Genomic DNA, 20,128 nt, shown 5'->3' on the forward strand with positions numbered 1-20,128 from the left:
CCTGTATTGGTACCTGTACGGCTGGCTTTACATAAACAGATGAAGGTTTCATTAAGATGAATGGCTAGGTGACCTTGGTCAAAATTTTACAAATGATTATCAAACACCTGCTGGATTATGTGGATTCCAAATCTTCTAGGAAAGAACTCATACCTACATTTCAGACAGAATACATATTCCCTCACTTTTAATGAAAATCTCTTATCACCATTAGTGCATCAATATGTGGCGTAAAGTTGTAAGAATATTATTGTCAAATCTTTTGTAGAGATGAAAGAAATTTCCCAGTACAATCTGGAGAATCTTAATATATGAAATGTCAGCAAATTTTATCTTTTTATAAAATATTTAGTAAATTGCTAATCGGACACTCTGTGGATCCATGTAGTATTATTCTCAGGCATCATGCACATGGTTATCATCGGGATTCAAGTCTGGCCTGATTTTTGGCTTCAGCGTTGTGTATGGCGATGCATGGCAAACCAAGGCATATTTCAGTTCCATCCCTCTGATGCCAGTTTTCTCCATAAGTTGCTTTTTCAGCCACACAAAAAGAAACTGGTGTTGAAGGGGCTGTCTGATCCCTGATCGCTGACAATGAGAATAATTGTCTCCATTAACCATCTATGATTGACTAAGACTATATGGTTTTCAGTGTAAGTAAATAACATTTTTAGCTCCTGGGGTGAGCCTGATGCAATGAATTTGGAGATGAGGATATAGGCGAGTTCTCACGTTTCACTTTTAGGAAGCCATGTTGTTGCAGTAGTAGCTAGCCCGCCACTGTCCATCCACATATTTATTAAAGAGCATTGTTTAGATGCTTGGTATGATAGGAGCTAATGTGAGTGGATGGGATACATCTTATATAGTAGCACCATTTCATAGCACTTACTAGGAGCACTTGACATGACATAACTTGGCACTTATAGTAGTTGTTTTTTTAATCTCTGTTTAGCCTTTTCCATTCAGTAGGGTGTTAATCTCTACTTCTTTTATCGCTGATTCAGGGTTGAGAAAATATTCCTTCATTTAGAACATTTTAGAAGTCCTTGTTCCATCATGTTGTCGGTATTACACGGTGACTGCAAAATATAGCAGCTAATCTGGTCGTAACCCTATTCTTCAGATTAATTTCATTACTACTACTGGTATAATAACTTTTATGGTACAGATTTAGTTTGCCCCCAATATCTGCCGCTGTAGTACTTTGTGTAAAGGCTGGTAAATGCCACAAAATGCTGGCGTGAAACAAAGCAGGTAATAACTTCCATTAGTAAAGTAGTAGTTGTGCAGCAGGTCTAGACCTGTAATAACACTTCATACTCCTTGCACAATGTTTTTCCTTGGGGGACGTTCTCTTAAACATAACATTGTTCTGTAATGATGGTATTAATGATACTGTTAAATAGAAATTAACACAATCGCTTCTTCTGTCTACTGTGTTAATTATGAAGCTGTATCTCTGTGCAGACAAGATGGCTTCCATCTTGTCTTTAAATCAGTATTATATGTGTTTGAGATGCGCCTCAGTATGTGTTATTTACATGAAACATTTCTAAAGACTTGGACCAATAAAAAAGACCCCAAATCATAAATTTCCTATATACTTAGCATATTGCATCTTATTGATGGTTGGTTGCAGACCAGAATGTAGTATTCACGTCATTCACCTTGGGTGGTGGCACTAGCCATTCAGAAAGCGTTTTTCCTAAGCCTGGCATTTATTAGTCTTTCTATACATGTATACTGTTTTCTTCACATAATCAGTCATGGAACAATAGCGCATTGCTTTATTTATATACTATCTTGAACATTTCAAAGCAGTACTAGATCTCATTTCCCTTCGCAGGAATGAAAGGCTTACATTAGTTAATTCTGCTCTTTTTATATATATATTTTTAACTACAAACAGATTTCTAAAGCTGATAAGTCTGTGTTTTTACAACTTCAACCGTATATTAGTGATCTGCATGACACTACTTTTTCCCTTATTGCTCACTTTATGAGAGGGCCATGACTACAAGCCCCTCTGCTATTTCCATTAATACAACATACAGCGCCAGACTCCCTAAGACCAGATTTGGTATTGATAGCCAAGTAGTAGAAATAACTCATGGGATCTCATGTGATCATAGAATAAAATCCTTCTTGCGGCTTCATTTATCTGGTAGATGGTTATGCTGACTGGTCAGAGGCCATCTAAGGACCCTATTACATGGCGAGATTATTGGCCAAATAAGCTATCGTGTTGTGTTACAGCGTCAGCAATCAGCCGATAAATGGACAAAATGCTGCACGTCTCCCTGTGTAATGGGGCATGTGCAGTCGGCGAATGATGGCAGCAAAGGGCCAAACAGTGCAGCAATTTGTGCAGCCCTCCTGGCATGCTAGTCAAGCCTTGTAATAGCCTCAGTAAATGACTGATGATCTTTTAGATTGGTGCTTGTTTACAGAGCGTGTCAGGCCATGTAACTGGGCCCTAAGGATGCCTGTGGTACTAGCAAATAAAATAGGTCTATGAGTAAATGCATTAGTTTAGATCTGGTCTCTTATCTGTTTCTTGAGAAACCAGGAACAAATCTCAGAAGTACTTAATCTTTCCTGTGGACATTTGTTTCCTTTTAGTTTTTTTTTTTCTGGGAAATGTGCTTGATTTCAGCAAGAGTGGAACAGTAGGAAAAGCAGTTCCTTAACGTGAAACCAGTCTTGTCTAGGGCGTTGGTGATCCAGGACTACATACGCCAGTGGTGTGAAAGATTTCAAAAATTTACGCAACAGGTATTAGGGGTGTATTTACATTGGCGTGAATGGGGTATATCAAGGTTTCTGTAAGGCTTTCTGAATAGAATGTGAACAGAATCTGCAGTACCATTCTTACCATCAAAAAAAAGCAGAACCGCAACAGACCCCATTAAAATGAATGGAACTTAATAAGTTTTATGGCTCCATTGTAAGTAAAAGCTTTTACAGTTTTATCAACAGAGCCAAGACCACCTATTAATATGTCATTAGTATGCCCAGAATAGTTGGCTCTATTATCTTACAGAGCAGCCGCCCACTGTTGGTATGCAGGATTGGTTATACTCATGCTCTCTCTACTGCCATGTCTGGCTTTTCCAAATTACTGCAATGAATAAAATGTATCTGTATAACCACCTGTCTCTTAATTGAAAAATGGTGATGTTATTTTTTATGAGTTTTGTTTAAATGAAATATGTTGTTCGAAGTGCTGTTGTTAGTTATAAAATAAAGGTTTTATGCTTGTTCTTAATTCCACTGTGGTCATACTACGGTGACAAAACAATAAAATTTGAGATTATATTTTGTTTCCTTTTTCTATTTTCTTATTAATAAAAATATATGGAGAGTAAGAGTGATGTATGAAAAGGCGTAAAAAAAGATATACTAAAAGAAAAGTACTAGTAGTAATGACTGTAGTGGAAGCTTAACAATGATAATGGCTTCATCCTTTGGAGCCCCATCGGGAGAACGCATCGCCAGGGTAAGTAAACTGAAGCAGTGGGCTTGGTTAAATGAGTATATTGTATTTTAATATCTTCCAGCCTTAGTAAGGAACCACTTTTTATTTAAATCAGAAAGTCCTTTAGATCTCTGCTTGCTTTCAACCTGTAGGAACTAGAGATGAGCGAACCGGGTTAGGGTTCGAGTCCATTCGAACCCGATCATTCGGCATTTGATTAGCGGTGGCTGATGAACTTGGATAAAGCTCTAAGGTTGTCTGGAAAACATGGATACAGCCAATGACTATATCCATGTTTTCCACATAGCCTTAGGGCTTTATCCAAGTTCAGCAGCCACCGCTAATCAAATGCCAAGAGCTCCTCTCTAGTAGGAACCTTCATAATTAACTTTGCTTCCAAATGGATAGAATGAGAACTGTGGGAATCTGTGAAACAGTTACCGCAGGATCTGGTCACAGCAGAAACAGTGGAGGGCTTCACTACAGGCTCTGACAGGTTCTAATGCTGCGTTTACACGGAACGATTATTGTTCGAATTTGCACGATAACGATTGCATTTGAGCGATAATCATTCTGTGTAAACATAGCGAACGATCAAGTGACGAGCGAGAAATTGTTCATTTTGATCTTTGAACGTTTTCAAAACGCCGTTGGTCGTTCGCAAAAAATTTGCAGAACGTTTTGTGTAAACAGTCTTTCACCGATTGAACCTATGTGTGAAATAGGCTTAAGCGATCGCAATACGATTTTTCTATACGATATATCGTTCCGTCTAAACGCTGATCGTTATCAAAAACAAATCGTTATTTCGAAATCTTAGTACGATTGGGCGAATTATCGTTCCGTGTAAATGCAGCATTAGACATAACATAAATGCATATTTATAAGATGTAGAATTTAGCCACCCGCTTTCATCCATCCCCTTGAACTTGATGGACGTGTCTTTTTTTTTTTTTCCATCATCTGTACCAACTATGTAAATTACTAGTGGATAAAAACCTGTCCTGGTCATTTGATGGACACTTGGATGCGCAGCTTGTTAGAATTACACTACACATATCCGGATTTTGCCTTATGTTGAGCTTGTGTCCATAGACCTTTTTACATAGGCTGATCATCAGGTGAGTGTTCCCAATAATCGGCCCCTTTTTTGCAATCAGCTTTTGCAGTTATCAGCTGTACATGGCCCTGTGTATACAGAGTATGTGTGTCATATAATGATGAATTTTAAAGGCACGTGACTGATGGAGCATTGTAAAGGCTTTGCAGATAAATGCTGATCACAGAGATCGGTGCTTTCTTCCTGCAACAAGTCAGCCTATCCAAAAGGGCCCTAATACACCACTAGAGATGAGTGAATTTACATTACAAGTAAAGCGCTTTGGTACCCCAGCAGTTGGCTTATATGCCGGCTGCCATTGGTACAGCTTTTCCTGGAACCAGGGGTGGATCGGCACGGAGATCAAAGGCAGGGATGGAAACATTTTACAAAAAGAATAGTAAAAAGTTGTATAACCCCTGAAAGTAAAATCTCTGAACAGATGGTTCCTTTGCATATTTTGCTGGAGAAATTCATAACATGGCTATATATCATATACAATTGTATTTGTATATACAGTACATCTGGCCACCAAGCTGTGGTTACTTAAAGGGGTTATCCTGCATAAGAAAAACATGGCCACTTTCTTCCAGAGACAACATGACTCTTGTCTCCAGTTCAGGTGTGGTTTGCAATTAAAGGGGAACTCCGGATAAGGGAAACTTGTTTTCTATTAAAAGTTATATAGATGTGTCTATACAATGTATTACCGTATCTGCACGGTTCTGCCACACTGGTAGCTGATAGAAATCCAGGAAGTGAAGAAAAATGGCCTCTGTGGCAATCCTCATTGTCTCCTGCTTCCACTGCTCTCCCAACTTAGGAGACAAATCTTCCATGCCTCTGTCTCACATTGTGTGTTTGCTGAGATCAGGCTGATGATGCAGACAGAAGGCAGGGCGTGATGTCCCAGGAAGCTTGGCTGGATCCCCCAGTCCCCTGAGTGATTCACCATCTCTGACCAGCCAGAAGCAGGTGTTGCACTGATTTCTCTGAAATTAGGGTTGTGTTCACACATGTTGGAGTCTCATTGCAGTACTGCAGCGTATTCACAAAAATGATGCAGTAACACAAGTAAATGACGCTAAACGCATCAGAGCCTTATTGTGGGGCTCAAAGAAAAAAGATGCTTGATCGTAATATGTGTGTGGAAATGAAAAGGAAAAGAAAAATTCAAAAAGTTCAGTTTTTTATTCCAATATCAGCGTTACAGGTAGAGAATAGAGCGTGCTGTGTGGGTGGGACAACAATGAAATGATAAAGTACTGCAAATAATTCAGTAACACAATGAAGCTGCAATGTGTGAACACAGCCTAGATGTTCTGCAATAGATTTGGGCAGGGAATAGGCAGGGTGGGGGACTGTGATGAACAGCTGAGGGAAAGCATTGCATTCTGGAACCTGTAGTACTGTGTACAACTGCTCAACCAGGAAGTACAAAAACACAAAACAACCCCCCCCCCAAAACAAATGGATTTTTGGTAGTTTCAAACTGGAATAGATAGTACAGTAATGCTATATGCTTCTGCAGAAGTTTCATTTTTTTTAACCTCCACCTGGAGTTCCCCCTTTAAGTTCCAATTACTTAAATGGAACTGAACTGCAAAACCTGCACCCAAACTGGAGACAAGAGTTGAGCTGTCTCTGGCCAAGTTTTTCGAATGCGGGATAACTCCTTTAAAAGAAACTGTTTATTACTTTCTTGCTGCCTGAACGGTCCCTGATGGCTTCTACACGCCCAACTGATCTTGATTTAAAGGGGTTGTCCGGCGATAAAAAATTATTCACAGAATAACACACATTACAAAGTTATACAACTTTGTAATGTATGTTATGTCTGTGAAGGGCCCCCTTCCCCGTGTCCCACCACCTCCACCCGTGTACCCGGAAGTGTGGTGCGCTATACATTACCTGTCACGTGCCGACCACGGTCTCCGATCCTCAGCAGTGACGTCGTCTTCGGGAGGCCAGCGGATCTTCCCGAGTGCCGGCCGCCCTCTGCAGCGTCATCCGAAGCTCAGCCGCGATTGGCTGAGCATAACTGTGCTCAGCCAATCGCGGCTGAGCAGCTGATGACGTGGCCGCGTCATCAGCCGCTCAGCCGCGATTGGCTGAGCACAGTTATGCTCAGCCAATCGCGGCTGAGCTTCGGATGACGCTGCAGAGGGTGGCCGGCACTCGGGAAGATGCGCCGGCCTCCCGAAGAAGACGTCACTGCTGACGATCGGAGACCGTGGACGACACGAGATGCGGTGAGTATGATGCACCACACTTCCGGGTCTAGCGTGGGTGGGGGGAAACACGGGGAAGGGGGCCATTCACAGACATAACATACATTACAAAGTTGTATAACTTTGTAATGTGTGTTATTCTGTGAATAATTTTTTATCGCCGGACAACCCCTTTAATAGATCTCTCATACTGAAATAAAAGCGAGCTGTGAATCAAGGCTGGTGAGGCAGGAAAGAGCCACCAAGGACCTCCCTAATGACTCATGGTTCTGGCAGCATGAAAGTGATCACAGGTTGCCTGTCATGGACAGAGGTGGCAGCAAAGAGCACAGTTTTAGACTGAAAAGAAAAAACAACTTACATACAGCAGCTGATAAATTTGGGAAGACTTGAGATTTTTAAATAGAAGTAAATGAAAAATCTATATACCTTTTTGACACCTGCTGATTTGAAAGACTTTTTTTTAATTTTTTGCTGGAGTACCCCTTTAAGCCTGAAAGTGAAGAATCGACTCTATGGTAAATGTTAAGGCAGTTCATATACTAATGTTCACCTTTATGAGAGTATTTCCAGTGCATGCAGACACATGTTCCCTGTCATCAGTGAATGGCACTACATTCATGTTCTAAGTGAATTTTTCCCTTGTGTAGTTGCCTAGCAACAGTAACTGGGTTTCCAATGGACCAAGAGACCCCACTGGTGGTAATATAAAATTAGTCTGGTAAACAGTTACATGGAAACTGCTACCTCTGCTGTTTTCTTCTGTTAAAAGTACAAGTGAGATGACCGATAAAACACAAGTGTATTTGTATATCACACATTGTATTGGAAAAATGGAATGCACTTGTTTCTGTGACTAATAGGAGATGTTCTACAATGGTGTTTTCCCTACATGATTTCATGTTTTTGTGCCGCTAACCTAAAACTATCATGGCTACATAGTTTTTACTAATTCTGATTATAATCCCTTGGTTCTCTGCTAATCCCTTTATATCCCCTCCAAGCTCCCCTGTCAGTCTTATGTGTGAATGCTGCCGTACAATGCCTGACATTCAGGGAATGGTCTATGATTAAATAATATGAATGATGTCATTTACTGCCAGCATATTCAGTGACTTCCAATGACCTTTATATAGATAGAAGAGCTCTGAAGTAATTGGAGGCAGACAAAAAATGTGTTCAACTATAAACTGTGCATGGTAATAAAATAAAAACTGCATTCGACATAATGAATAACTATTTTCATTTTATTGTCCATTTAATCTAGGCGTTCAAATCCCTGTTGAATTACAGCCACCGTGGGCCCTGCTTGTTGTTCGAACCATAGACACCCACTCCACATACTTGTTTCGTACCCAATCACTGTCCCGGAAACTATTGTTTAACCTCTATTCAGGATCACTTATAATACAAAGCAGGAATCGTACACAAAGTAATTGCACTAAAACAGCTAGAACGTGCCGCTATCTTTATTAGAATATACTAGAAAGAGCTCACTTTATCTCTTGTCAAGGTCATAATTGAATCGTTAAGATTGAATACAGCAGGCCTGGGCCCCTGGGTTTCGCCAGGCCTAACACCAATGTCTCTCTTATGAATCGTTTTTGCAACCGATATCTAATATTCACCCACTGACGTAAATAAACACATCAAGAAGGAATCGTTGGAACTGAATGAAACTTTGTGTTAATGTAATGATGGTATACATAAGGGATTTCAATATTAGAGCAAATGAATGAGTTTATTGGTAAAAAACTGTAACATTTAAAAAAAAAAAAAAAAAAAGCTCTAGTACCCTGTTTGGCCACCTCTAGCATGGATACAAGATGGAATACAGTATAGATGCATATAGGGTATTTATGGCATTCTGCAGCACATTGTTCACAGATGTTGCAGCTAGGCCTATAGATCTTGCAGCACACTTGTAGGTTGCTGATATCTGAGAAACCCTCAGGGTCCTATTACATGGGGCAATTATCTGTCCAATCAGGAAGAATAGGGCAGATATTGCCTTGTGTAATAAAGACCAAGATTGACTGAGAAACAGATCATCGGCTGATCGTTGTCTTTCAGCTAGCTCAAAAATCCTGGGCTCTCGAGCTCGTATTGTTCTGCGTAATAGGTGTGTGGACAGCGGAAGATGAATGTAGATAGAAAATACATTTTTAATTATTTCTCTAGGCTCCCCCAGTGTCGTCCTGCATTTTCCCTGAACCTTCTGCAGCCGTCTCTTAGGTGACAGACAACTCAGCCAATTACTGGCCGCGGTGCTGTCCTGTCTCAGTCAGTGATTGGCTGAGCATCGTGTGACTTCAGAGACGTGGCAGATGCAGTGAGAGGGCAAAAGCCAGAAGGACACCAGGGAGCGTGGTCTGGTAAGTAAAACTTTATTTTCTAAATACAGAGCAATTGCTGCACAGACATCGTTAACAATGCCTGTGCAGCCCTCGCTGCAGATCATTGAGATGTGTAATAGGCTCTGTAGGCGATACTCATCAAACTCCAAGCAGAACCTGGGGTTTTTTTTTTGCTAAAAGTGATACAATTCCAGTGCATAGCAGTCCAGGTTTTCTCATTCACAATACCACTACAAACAAATGCGATGGTGCCTGGCTGTCAATGGCAGGACATATAATGAGCACCCTGATGCTATGCTTGCTTCTGTTAAAGAGGTTATCCAATGCTACAAAAACCATGGCCACTTTCTTCCAGAGACGAAACCACTCTTGTCTCCAGTTTGGGTGGGGTTTTGCAAGTTTTTCCATTTAAGTTAATAGAGCTTAATTGCACATGTAAACCACACATGTACTAGAGACGTGTTGTCTCTGAAAGAAAGTGGCCATGATTTTTGTAGCACTACATTTAAGTGCCCAGAAATGGTCCAGGCAGAGACGGATGTGTTATGAACGTGCCCCTGTGTCTGGATGCAGAACAAGGAAACTGTGGGAGCTGCTCGTCCTTGTCAGTGGATCAAATGTTCCTCTCTACTGGAGGCCTGTCTGGGCTGTCCAAAGCCTATTCGCCATGTGTCAGCCTAGATGGCGGGCAAAGCATTTAAATGACCATCCTGCTTCTCTCAACTCTCTCTCTCTCTCAAAGTCAACTGAGCAAAATGTCTCCCAGTACATTGTAGAGGCACATCTAGCAGTCAACACAACATTTACATTTCTGCCTGAGACGTAACTACATGAGATTTGCAGCAATCTGAGTGTATAATCAACAACAATAGAAAGCTGGTAAATTGAGAGCAAAAACAAGAACAATAGTGCAAAGCAGCAGATGCCAAGACTATTAAAATCATGGGGAACGTCAGATGAGGCACAGGTGCTCATAACAAGAACATAGTTTTGCTTCTGTACAAATCACTAGGCAGATAACACATGGAATATTGTGTACAGTTTGGGGCACCTGTATATAAGAAGGGCATGGCTGAACTGGAGCGGGTGCAGAGGAGGGCAACAACGGTCATTAGAGAAATAGGTGGGTTACAGTACCAGGACAGGTTATCAAGCTTGAGGTTATTTAGTTTAGAAAAACTGTCTTAGGGGCGATCTGATTGTAATGTACAAATATATGAATGGACAGTACAGGGGTCTTTCTGGGGATCTTTTTACACTTACGCCTGTAAACATGACAAGGGGGCATCCTCTACGTATGGACACCAGATTTCATGTGATAGGACACTCATCCAGGGATTTATTCTGATTGTCATATTAGGAAAGTCGGGAAGGGAGAACAAAGGAGCTGTATGAAAGCCGGTATTCAGAGGTCAGAGAGGTCAGTGCTGACTTCAGAGCAGATAGCCCGGTGATGTAGCTTTAAATTAACTCTTTGTTGTCCTGCTTTGGTGCCTCATCTCCCTCCACCCCTCCCCTCTCCATAGAAACCCATGAAGACGGGGGGGGAAGCTTCAAACTGCTTTTTCATGATAAAAATGCATTTTTTGGCTTATAAATCCATCTACAAAGTTTCTAAAAATCGCCTGTACTAGTAGTGTTGAACAGAAAGGCCAAACTTTTGGGTTTTGGCAACAATCTGTGAACCCACAGACTCGGCATTTGACTCCTTTCAGCTGCAGAAGTTGTATGCAGCCCTAGGGATTAATGTAAAACACACATAGAGCTTATGGCTGTATCCATGTTTTCCAGGCCTTCCTAGGGCTGCATCTAACCTGTGCAGCCACAGGGAGTCAAAGGCCGAGCATTGAGAACTTTGCTGCACCTGAACAGTTCAGCCTCTCTGCTCAACACTAGTTATGGGTTAAACTTGATGGACTTCTGTCTTAACCTTATAAACAATGTAACTATGACACACACACACACCCGCCCGCATGTATATAGGTGACTTAAAGGACAACTCCGGCGGGACCACCCAAAAAAAAACAAAACACAGACACCATACTCACCATCCCTCCGGTGACGATCGCCACTCCATTCGCCCGCCGTCCGCCTCACCGTCACCTGCCTCCGCCGTCCAGCGATGTCTCTTGCTTCCGGGTCCATGAGAGAGAAAAGGCTGCCAGTGCGCTTGCGCACCGGCAGCCTTTTCATTGGCTGGAGCACATCACATGGCTTCCAGCAAGCTCAGCCAATCAGGGCTGAGCAAGCTGGAAGCCATGTGATGCGCTCCAGCCAATGAAAAGGCTGCTGGTGCGCATGTGCACCAGCAGCCTTTTCTCTCCCATTCACTCTCAATGAAGACGCCGAAGAGGAAGAAGACCCGGACCGCCCCCCCAGCTCTGACGTCACCCGACACCAGAGAAGAGGACCGTGACGACCGTAATAGGTAATGTATACATTCTTTAACTTCCGGGCGGGGGGGTCGGAAAGTGGGGGAAGGGGGCCAGACTGGGTATTTAACCACATTACAAAGTTATATAACTTTGTAATGTGTGTTAAATAAGCCAAAAAATTTTTTTTCGCCGGAGTTGTCCTTTAACTGAATAGATGTTGTAACTGGCGTCTTGCTTACTTAGATATGGGAGGAGTGTGAGGCTATATGCATGTGGCAGAGCTGGTACATAAAACCAGCACTTTGGTGCACAGAGCTCCAATGATCGAGTTTCACTCATTTTGATAGAAAATACAGCTTCCTGAATCTGTGATGAAGACCTTAAAGGAGAAGTCTGGCCAAAATTTTTATTAAAGTATTGTATTGGCTCCCAAAAGTTATACAAATTACCAATATCCACTTATTACGGGAAATGTTTATAAAGTGCTTTTTTCCCTGCACTTACTACTGCATCAAGGCTTCACTTCCTGGATAAAATGGTGATGTTACCACCCGACTCCCAGAGCTGTGCGGGCTGTGGCTGCTGGAGAGGATGATGGCAGAGGGATGCTCCGTGTCCCTCCAGTGCGCTGTGTCCCTCAGTGTCCGCCTGCCATCATCCTCTCTAGCAGCCACAGCCCGCACAGCTCTGGGAGTCGGGTTGTGACATCACCATGTTATCCAGGAAGTGAAGCCTTGATGCAGTAGTAAGTGCAGGGAAAAAAGCACTTTATAAGCATTTCCCGTAATAAGTGGATATTGGTAATTTGTATAACTTTTGGGAGCCAATACAATACTTAAATATAAACTTTTGCCAGACTACTCCTTTAAATGCTGATGTAAACACAGCCTTATTACAATAAAGTAAAAATAATCTGAAAAATCCAAATTTATTTAATTTATCCAATTTATTTAATCTCAGTGATTCTCATAAGAACAATAATCTATTCAATTCCTATGTAAAATAGTTAAATCAAACACAACATAATTCTCCAAACCACTACATTTTTCATCCTCAGTAAGGGACATCCAAACCGATCAACCCCCCAGCCATTCTTTTCCCCTTATTCTCTTACTTTAGATTTTTTTAAATAGACTTGACAGATGCCGTGTTGAAGAGTATAGAGGAAGGCACTCCTTCTATTCATGACCCACTATTGACTGACCAAAAGTTAGGGATAACAAAGAAACACTGCAACCACTCAGTTAAACCCATCTTTAATAAGCAATGTGAATAGCGGCTTGTATGTGTTAACCTATAACTGTCATTTTGTTTGTTTAATGGGTTGGTTATTGCTTACATTGTGGCAGATTTCACCATTAACGAAAAGGAAAATGTACTTTAATGACCTGAGCCCAGTGAGTTGTTATGAAGAGCTACTGAGGTCAAGCTATGAATTACATTATCGTTCTGGTCCTGTATGAAGATTGATAATTATTAGCAGCTCTGAGCGGAGCAGGAACCCCCAGGTCCCAGCTCCAGACTCCCAATAGTTCCAGCTCTTCTTCGCAATTCCATATCCCCAGCACTTAGAAAGCTCTTGCTTCATGTGTTTCTAATGAGAGTTTGTTCTGCTAAAATTCATTACACATCTCTCATTACTGTTATGTTTGAGCGCACCATTTTACATTTTAATTAAAATGCACATTTTAAAACAGCCAAGTTGAATGTATTCCAGTCTTTTCCATAGTGTTTGCTTCCGCAGCATGATTTTATTAACAAAAGATTTTGCTGTTCCTTAGCTCCCACATGGCCTGAATGATAAATAATAGAATTTATGGGGAATTTCCAAGAATCGCTCTCTGTTACTAACCTGTTGCTTTTACTTCCAGCCTAACTAGAGGCTAATAATGTCTTGCCTCTATGGAGATACGCTGTGGGCAGGTTGGTGCAATTATTTCGCAGTCCAGATTACATAATGGGATATTTAACATTTAAAAACATGACTGAAATTCTTTCTTATCTTAAAGGAATCGTTTACAATGCTAGACGCATGGCATTCTTCGGAAGGTGTGGAACAAGACAGCAACGGCATACACACACAGATTGTTAATATATAAGGATAGGATGAATGGAATGAGTCACATTTCTTCAGGATAGTTTGGGGAATACAACGCACTGAGTGTAATGCATCATATTAGTCTTTAATATAAAGTACCACTAGAACAAATAATATGAAGGGTAAAAGTGACTGGGGCTCCAGGGACCATTACCACCACAATTAGGTTTAACTACAATTTCCTGATACACAAGCATGGATAGACTTGGAAACTCAGGAACACTTAGGGGCCATTCGCACGTCCGCAAAATACTGTCAGTATTCTGCAGACCGGACCTCAGAGCTCCCAGCATCATCATTCATAATAATGCCAGAAGTTCCAAAACTACTTAAAGTGAAACTGTCACCCCCTTTTTTTGCATTATGACTTCTCTATACAGGTGTACTGGTAAATTTAGCAGTTTTCATATCTTATTTTATATCATGCGTCATGGTGATTGTTCCAGTAAAAGTGATCTTTTATCATCTGCAGATTTTGCTACCTGGGCGTGGCTTTGTAGCCGCATCACCAGTTAGCCTCACCCACATCGCCACCGTAGCCCGTCCCTAAGTGGCCATTGGTGTGGGCCAACCTAGTTGGGGTGGGGCCTAGACCTTTAGGCTGGCCCAGTCTAATGGCCGCTGAGGGGGTGGGGCCTATGCGCTGATGACATCCGGAAGGACAGGGCTACGGTGGTTATGTGGGGGGGCTAAGTGGCGCTGTATCCGTGAAGCCCCACCTAGGTAGCACAATCCGCAGATGATAAAAGATGACTTTTTACTGGAACAAGCACCATGACGTATGATATAAAATAAGGTATGAAAACTGCTAAATTTACCCTTTACACCTTTGCAGAGAAGTCATAATGCAAAAAGGGGGTGACAGTGTGACTTTAAATCTTTGTACTGCTGTGCTGACACAGCATGTCCATGTCCGAGGCCTGGTCCACAGAATATTTTGCAGACGTGTAAATGGCCCCTTAGTCTTACACAAGAGCAGGTGTCTGCTCTAATGATTCATGGGTTAAGCAGCATAAAAGTGAAAATGTAAAGGGGTCTTTCTGGATTTCCCGCTGCAAGTTCCGCAGCGACATCCGCTGCAATTCCAGCTACTTTTAGTTTAAATAGGGTAGCATACAGTAGAATGAAAATTCTGCTGCGAGTATGTAAATGTCGGCCCCCTTAAACAGCCGCGAGTATGCAAATGCAAGTATGTTACCCCATTCAAAGTAAAAGTAGCGGGAATCGCAGCGTGAAATCCACTGCGATTCACTACGTGTGAAGCTTTGTTTAAGGACAAGATTCTTGATTGGCCATTCTATTGTGTGCTTTGGATCATAGTCTTGTAAACATTGTCAATTATTTTGATACACTGTTAAATAAATTTTTCCCTAACTGATTACAATATGCAATTTTGCTGATGCTCTAGCCTGTTCACATCTATGTTATTTCCGTTGTTCTGCCTTGTCATTAGAGATGAGCGAACCTTTCGGACTTTTGGACCGAAAGCAGTTCGCTCGATCGTGATGGCTATGATCCCGGGAATATGCGGCCAGGATATTCCAGGGAATCTATCTGGAATTCCCTGATATATCCTGGCTGCATATTCCCGGGATCACAACTATGCACCCGGGATCACAGGCATCACAATCGAGCGCAGATGCCGTCGGACCAAAAGTCCGACGGTCCGCGCATCTCTACTTGTCATAACAGCTGCATTACTTTATCCTGTATCTGTGATTAAACCCTGGCACAGATGTGAACAGGGCCTATTCTCCTATCTTTAGGTACTTTTCTGAGCCTTAAATGTGAACATTAGACCAAGGCTATGCTCCCACTACATACTAAGAAGCAACAACCTTACTTGTAAAACAACAGCTGAAATTAATGTTCATGATCGTTAATCCCGGCCGTCTTTAGAGCTTCTCAGTACGTAGTGGGAACATAGCCCGAAGATGAACACAAAAATTTGGCCTATAGTATTTAAGGGTTATTTTACCTCTATTTACATATTGTTGATAATAAAATGTATTGGCTATCAAATAAAAGCAGAAAAGCCATATGCAAGAGATATTTTTCTTTTATTCTCATAGCAGTTTAGCAATTTTCACCCGAGAGCTGCCTGCTTAATATTCAAATGGAAGAGCTACAAAAGCAAATAAGGAATTATCATACCCAGTATTATTTACGCATTCCACACCAGGATAACTGCGATTCCATCATAATCATGCAAATCAGGACTTTTTCTGGCTATATTTTAGATTTGCTGAAATGAATGGTTAACACTTGTTTTACTAACTAGCTTATTATTTGTATTATTACTAATAGTTTATATGAGAGCGGAGAATGGATAAATGAAGCAAACAAAAACTCAAATTAATCAAATTAACAAAAGATAGGAATCTGAAAAGACTAGCAAATGTACTCTCATCAGCCTATAGAACCGTCATCCCAGCTATTGCTGCATAACATGATTAAGTTAGTTGTACCCAGTAGGTCCCATCCATTCCATTTTGGAATGAGTCATTCCAGCACGTCTAGTCCTTGGCTTGTATCCAACCTATTTTGATACATGTCTTGAACTAGTCAACCCCAGGTTCAAATGCAACTGTTCAGATAAATTCCTTCTTCAACTGAATGAGCTACGCTATTGGAAGTGAAGTGGGATGTGGGCTAGAAACACGCAGAAGGGTATTATTCACTGTCTTCAATCTATGAAAGCTAGAGACAATTCATCCCTCAGGGGGGATACCAGTGTGGAGGTCCAAGAATGTGGAGAAATGAATGATGTCACTCTATGTAATGACAGTTGGTATTCGTACCCCGGCCCTGCTTCATTGTGGGCATTGCTTCACGTGCAGGGCTTGTGTATGTGATATTTGGTGTAACATCTATCTTTCATTTGAAATCCCTATTTCAGTGTGGATTTTTATTTTATGAAGATTTAGTTGGTAAGAAAATGTATATAAAACTGAAAAAGTCAGCTGTGCTGCACTGTCTGTGCAATAACCTCTGTATATACACCACAGTAGATGTATATACAGATAAACCATAGGAAGAACATCCGCTAATAGATCACACTAGTAAAGAAGACATAACACAAAGAAAAAAGATGCATTGCTATGGATGTGACTTCTCTCCAGTTTCTTGTACATTTCTGGGATTGCTTATCAAAGTTCATTGACACACTAGCTTTAATTGAGCATTATTGTTATACAGTATATAATCCATTACATTGCAATGAATACAGCTAAATTGTTCAAATATAGGTAAACTGCACCTCCATCTTTATACAGCAAACAGAACTAGCATGATTTTGTTGGCCTTCAGATTGGAAGAATGATCTATTCAAGCTGTTAGCCTGAATTATCTAGTTCTTAGATAAATGGATAACACTTTTCTGAATGACAAACCTGACAAGTTACGCAGAGACACGAGAGAAGATAGATTATTGCACTAATAGGCAGATTTATCCTTTTATTATCTGTGACAACCAATCCAGCTATTGAAAGTGAAGGAACAGTCAGGTTCGGTGGAGGGAGCCAGATCATATAGGGTTGTTTCTCAGCCAAAGGTGTTGGCTACTAAAAGTGATTTATAGATTGTAAGCCCTCGTGGGCAGGGTCCTCTACCCCCATGTACCAGTCTGCCATTTGCCTTCATGTAATGTGTTTTTGATATTGTAATGTTCCTGTTTGTTACCCCTATCGCTTGTATAGTGCTCTGGAATTAACAGCGCTTTATAAATAATAATAATAATGATGTCACCCCTCTAACTCTCTGTGCTGTTTAACACAACCCACAAGCTTAGATGCTGCACATTCAATATATACCAGTATAACACTTGTCTGTGTCTTCTTTCTGCTCTAATCGCTTCATTTTATCAGTGGACAGTGTCACCTAGGTGGGGCTTCATGACACTTGGGCTCTCTACCCAGCCAGGAGCCTAACTGCCACTGTCCATATAGGAGACAGTGCCCAACTGTGGTGAAGCTCCACCTAGGTGCCACTGTCCACCAATAAAATGAAGCGATTTTTGGGCAGAAAGAGCACACAGACAAGTGTTATACATGTATATATAACATGTGCAGCATCTAAGCCTCTGGATGGTGCAGAGAGCGGCACAGAGAGGAAGGGGAGGACAATATCACTCTAACCAGGATCGATAGTGGTCTCAATGTCAAGCTATATGTGAGTCTCCTATGAGTTACTTCATACACTCGAGTACTATAGGTATGAAAAGGACGACATTGTGTTACAGCAGGACAATGACCCGAAGCATATGTCACGATTGGTGAAGAAATTGTTTAATGACAATGAAGTAGAGTTGCTGGATTGTCCCCCCAACAGTCCCCAGACTTCCATCCATTTGAACACTTGTGGGTAGAGTTGAAGAAAAAGCTTTGGTTGTACTCAAGGGACTTGACCAGTACGCACAAACATTGGGAACGTATAGAAGAGGCCTGGGATCAGATTTCGGTTGAGACATGCTTGAATCTGATCAAGAACATATCCAGAAGGATTGAGACATTGTTGAAAGCCAAAGGTGCATTTACAAAATAATAAAAATATAAACTGATATTTCTAGGAGGGAAAACCGTAACAATGCAGTGAAATTACAAGAATCACACAAGAGCTAGTACAATAAGGATTGAAATCTCAAAGACTTCCTAAGGGCCCTATTTTATAAGGCCACTATTAGGCTTGATCGAACATTGGAAAAAGCTAGGTTTAATCGAACTCGAACCTAGCCGGACCCTCCGCATTTGATTGCTGAAGCCTTCACGGTCCGTGCAGAAGGAGGAGACATCCCAGGGACCGCCTGGAATTCTGGTATTCAGCCTAGGTAATAGGCTGTATCCCGGGAATTCCAGCCAGTCCCCGGGAGGTCTCCTCCTTCCGCACGGACCGTGAAGGCTTCAGCAATCAAATGCGGAAGGCCCGGCTAGGTTCGAGTTCGATCGAACCTAGCTTTTTCTCATGTTCGATCAAGCCTAGCCACTAGATATGAGCGAACCTCGAGCATGCTCGAGTCGATCCGAACCCGAACTTTCGGCATTTGATTAGCGGTGGCTGCTGAAGTTGGATAAAGCCCTAAGGCTATGTGGAAATCATGGATATAGTCATTGGCTGTATCCATGTTTTCCAGACAACCTTAGAGCTTTATCCAACTTCAAACAGCCCCAGCTAATCAAATACCGAACATTCGGGTTCCGATTAACTCGAACTCGAACCCAGTTCGCTCATCTCTACTAGCCACTATTAACTGAACAGGTTGATATTGCCCTGTGTAACCCAGAGATCATGACGGATCGAGCCTTGTGAAATCTGTGTAAATGTGCAAAAATCACTGCGATCAGCGCACATTTACAAGCGGACTTGGCTCGTAAAATATAGCCCTAACAAATGCACGTTTTATTATTTAATCCATTATCATTCCCCAATCAAGTAAAACAGGCTAAATTCTTCTAGGTTTATACATGTCCGCTATATACATAAACCATCAGATTCCAAGCACGTATTACATAGAGACTTTGGGGCATAATTTATTATTCTCTTTTTTGCTTGGATGGGATGTGGATTAATGTCAACTATTTTTTAAGTAAGTTTTATCACGTGCAAACTTTTATTTTTAGTAGTGAAGCAATACTCCTTTTCTGGCATGCCAAGTTTTGTTAGCCAAACAATTTCACAAAAAATTGTGCAAGCACACAAAAAAACGTGCAAGATTCATCAAGGCCTTTGTGCCTAATGATAAATTTTGAGCAAGGTCTGTAAGCTCTTGTGCAGCATGGAGAAAGTGCGCAAGCGCAAAAAAAGTTGCTCAGTTAATAAATGTGCCCCTTTGTGTACAGGGAATATCACTGTGTCAAAAATTAGTGTTTCCCTTACGTCCCATTGGCATCACAACATATGGGGTAAATTCGCCCCTGCGAGCCCCTGGGACGAAGGAATATTTAATGAAAAAATAACAATTAAATTTTAATCCCCTCCTCCATGAGGTATAAATAGGCTCCACCTCCCCCTAGACCTCAGTCTTTTTTTACTTCGTTGCTGTTAGCCCTAGGGGACTTTGTCCCTCCTCCGTTTTTATGCTTTGTTAACCTGTTGCATTCAGGTTTTCTCTCCAGGTAATGATTGCTGGGATGCCGCTGGAGCCGGTCTCCAGGTAGTATCCTGATATTTGCTTCTGCAGGTCTTAGCTTTTAAGTTTTTCTTACCTTGTGCGTCTTGGAACGCACTCTGCATGTCACCCGAGCCGCTGGCTTTTCTTCCAGTCGCGTTCGACTGTGGAACGCATCAGCGCTGCATGCGTCTCAGCACTGCGGCGTCGGCGTCATGTCACTTCCGGGGGCCGGCAGCGGCGAGCGCTCTCTGCACGCCGGATTAGCTGTGTGTTCAAGGCAGAAGGTAAGCTGTTGCTACGTCTAGATCTAGCTGTCTTCCTCTGGAAGGATTTTCTGTGGCTCATTTGGATCTAATAGAAAACATCTGAGTGCAAAGT

The sequence above is a fragment of the Dendropsophus ebraccatus genome, chromosome 2 (assembly GCF_027789765.1).
Source record: "Dendropsophus ebraccatus isolate aDenEbr1 chromosome 2, aDenEbr1.pat, whole genome shotgun sequence".
In the NCBI taxonomy this organism is placed as follows: domain Eukaryota; kingdom Metazoa; phylum Chordata; class Amphibia; order Anura; family Hylidae; genus Dendropsophus; species Dendropsophus ebraccatus.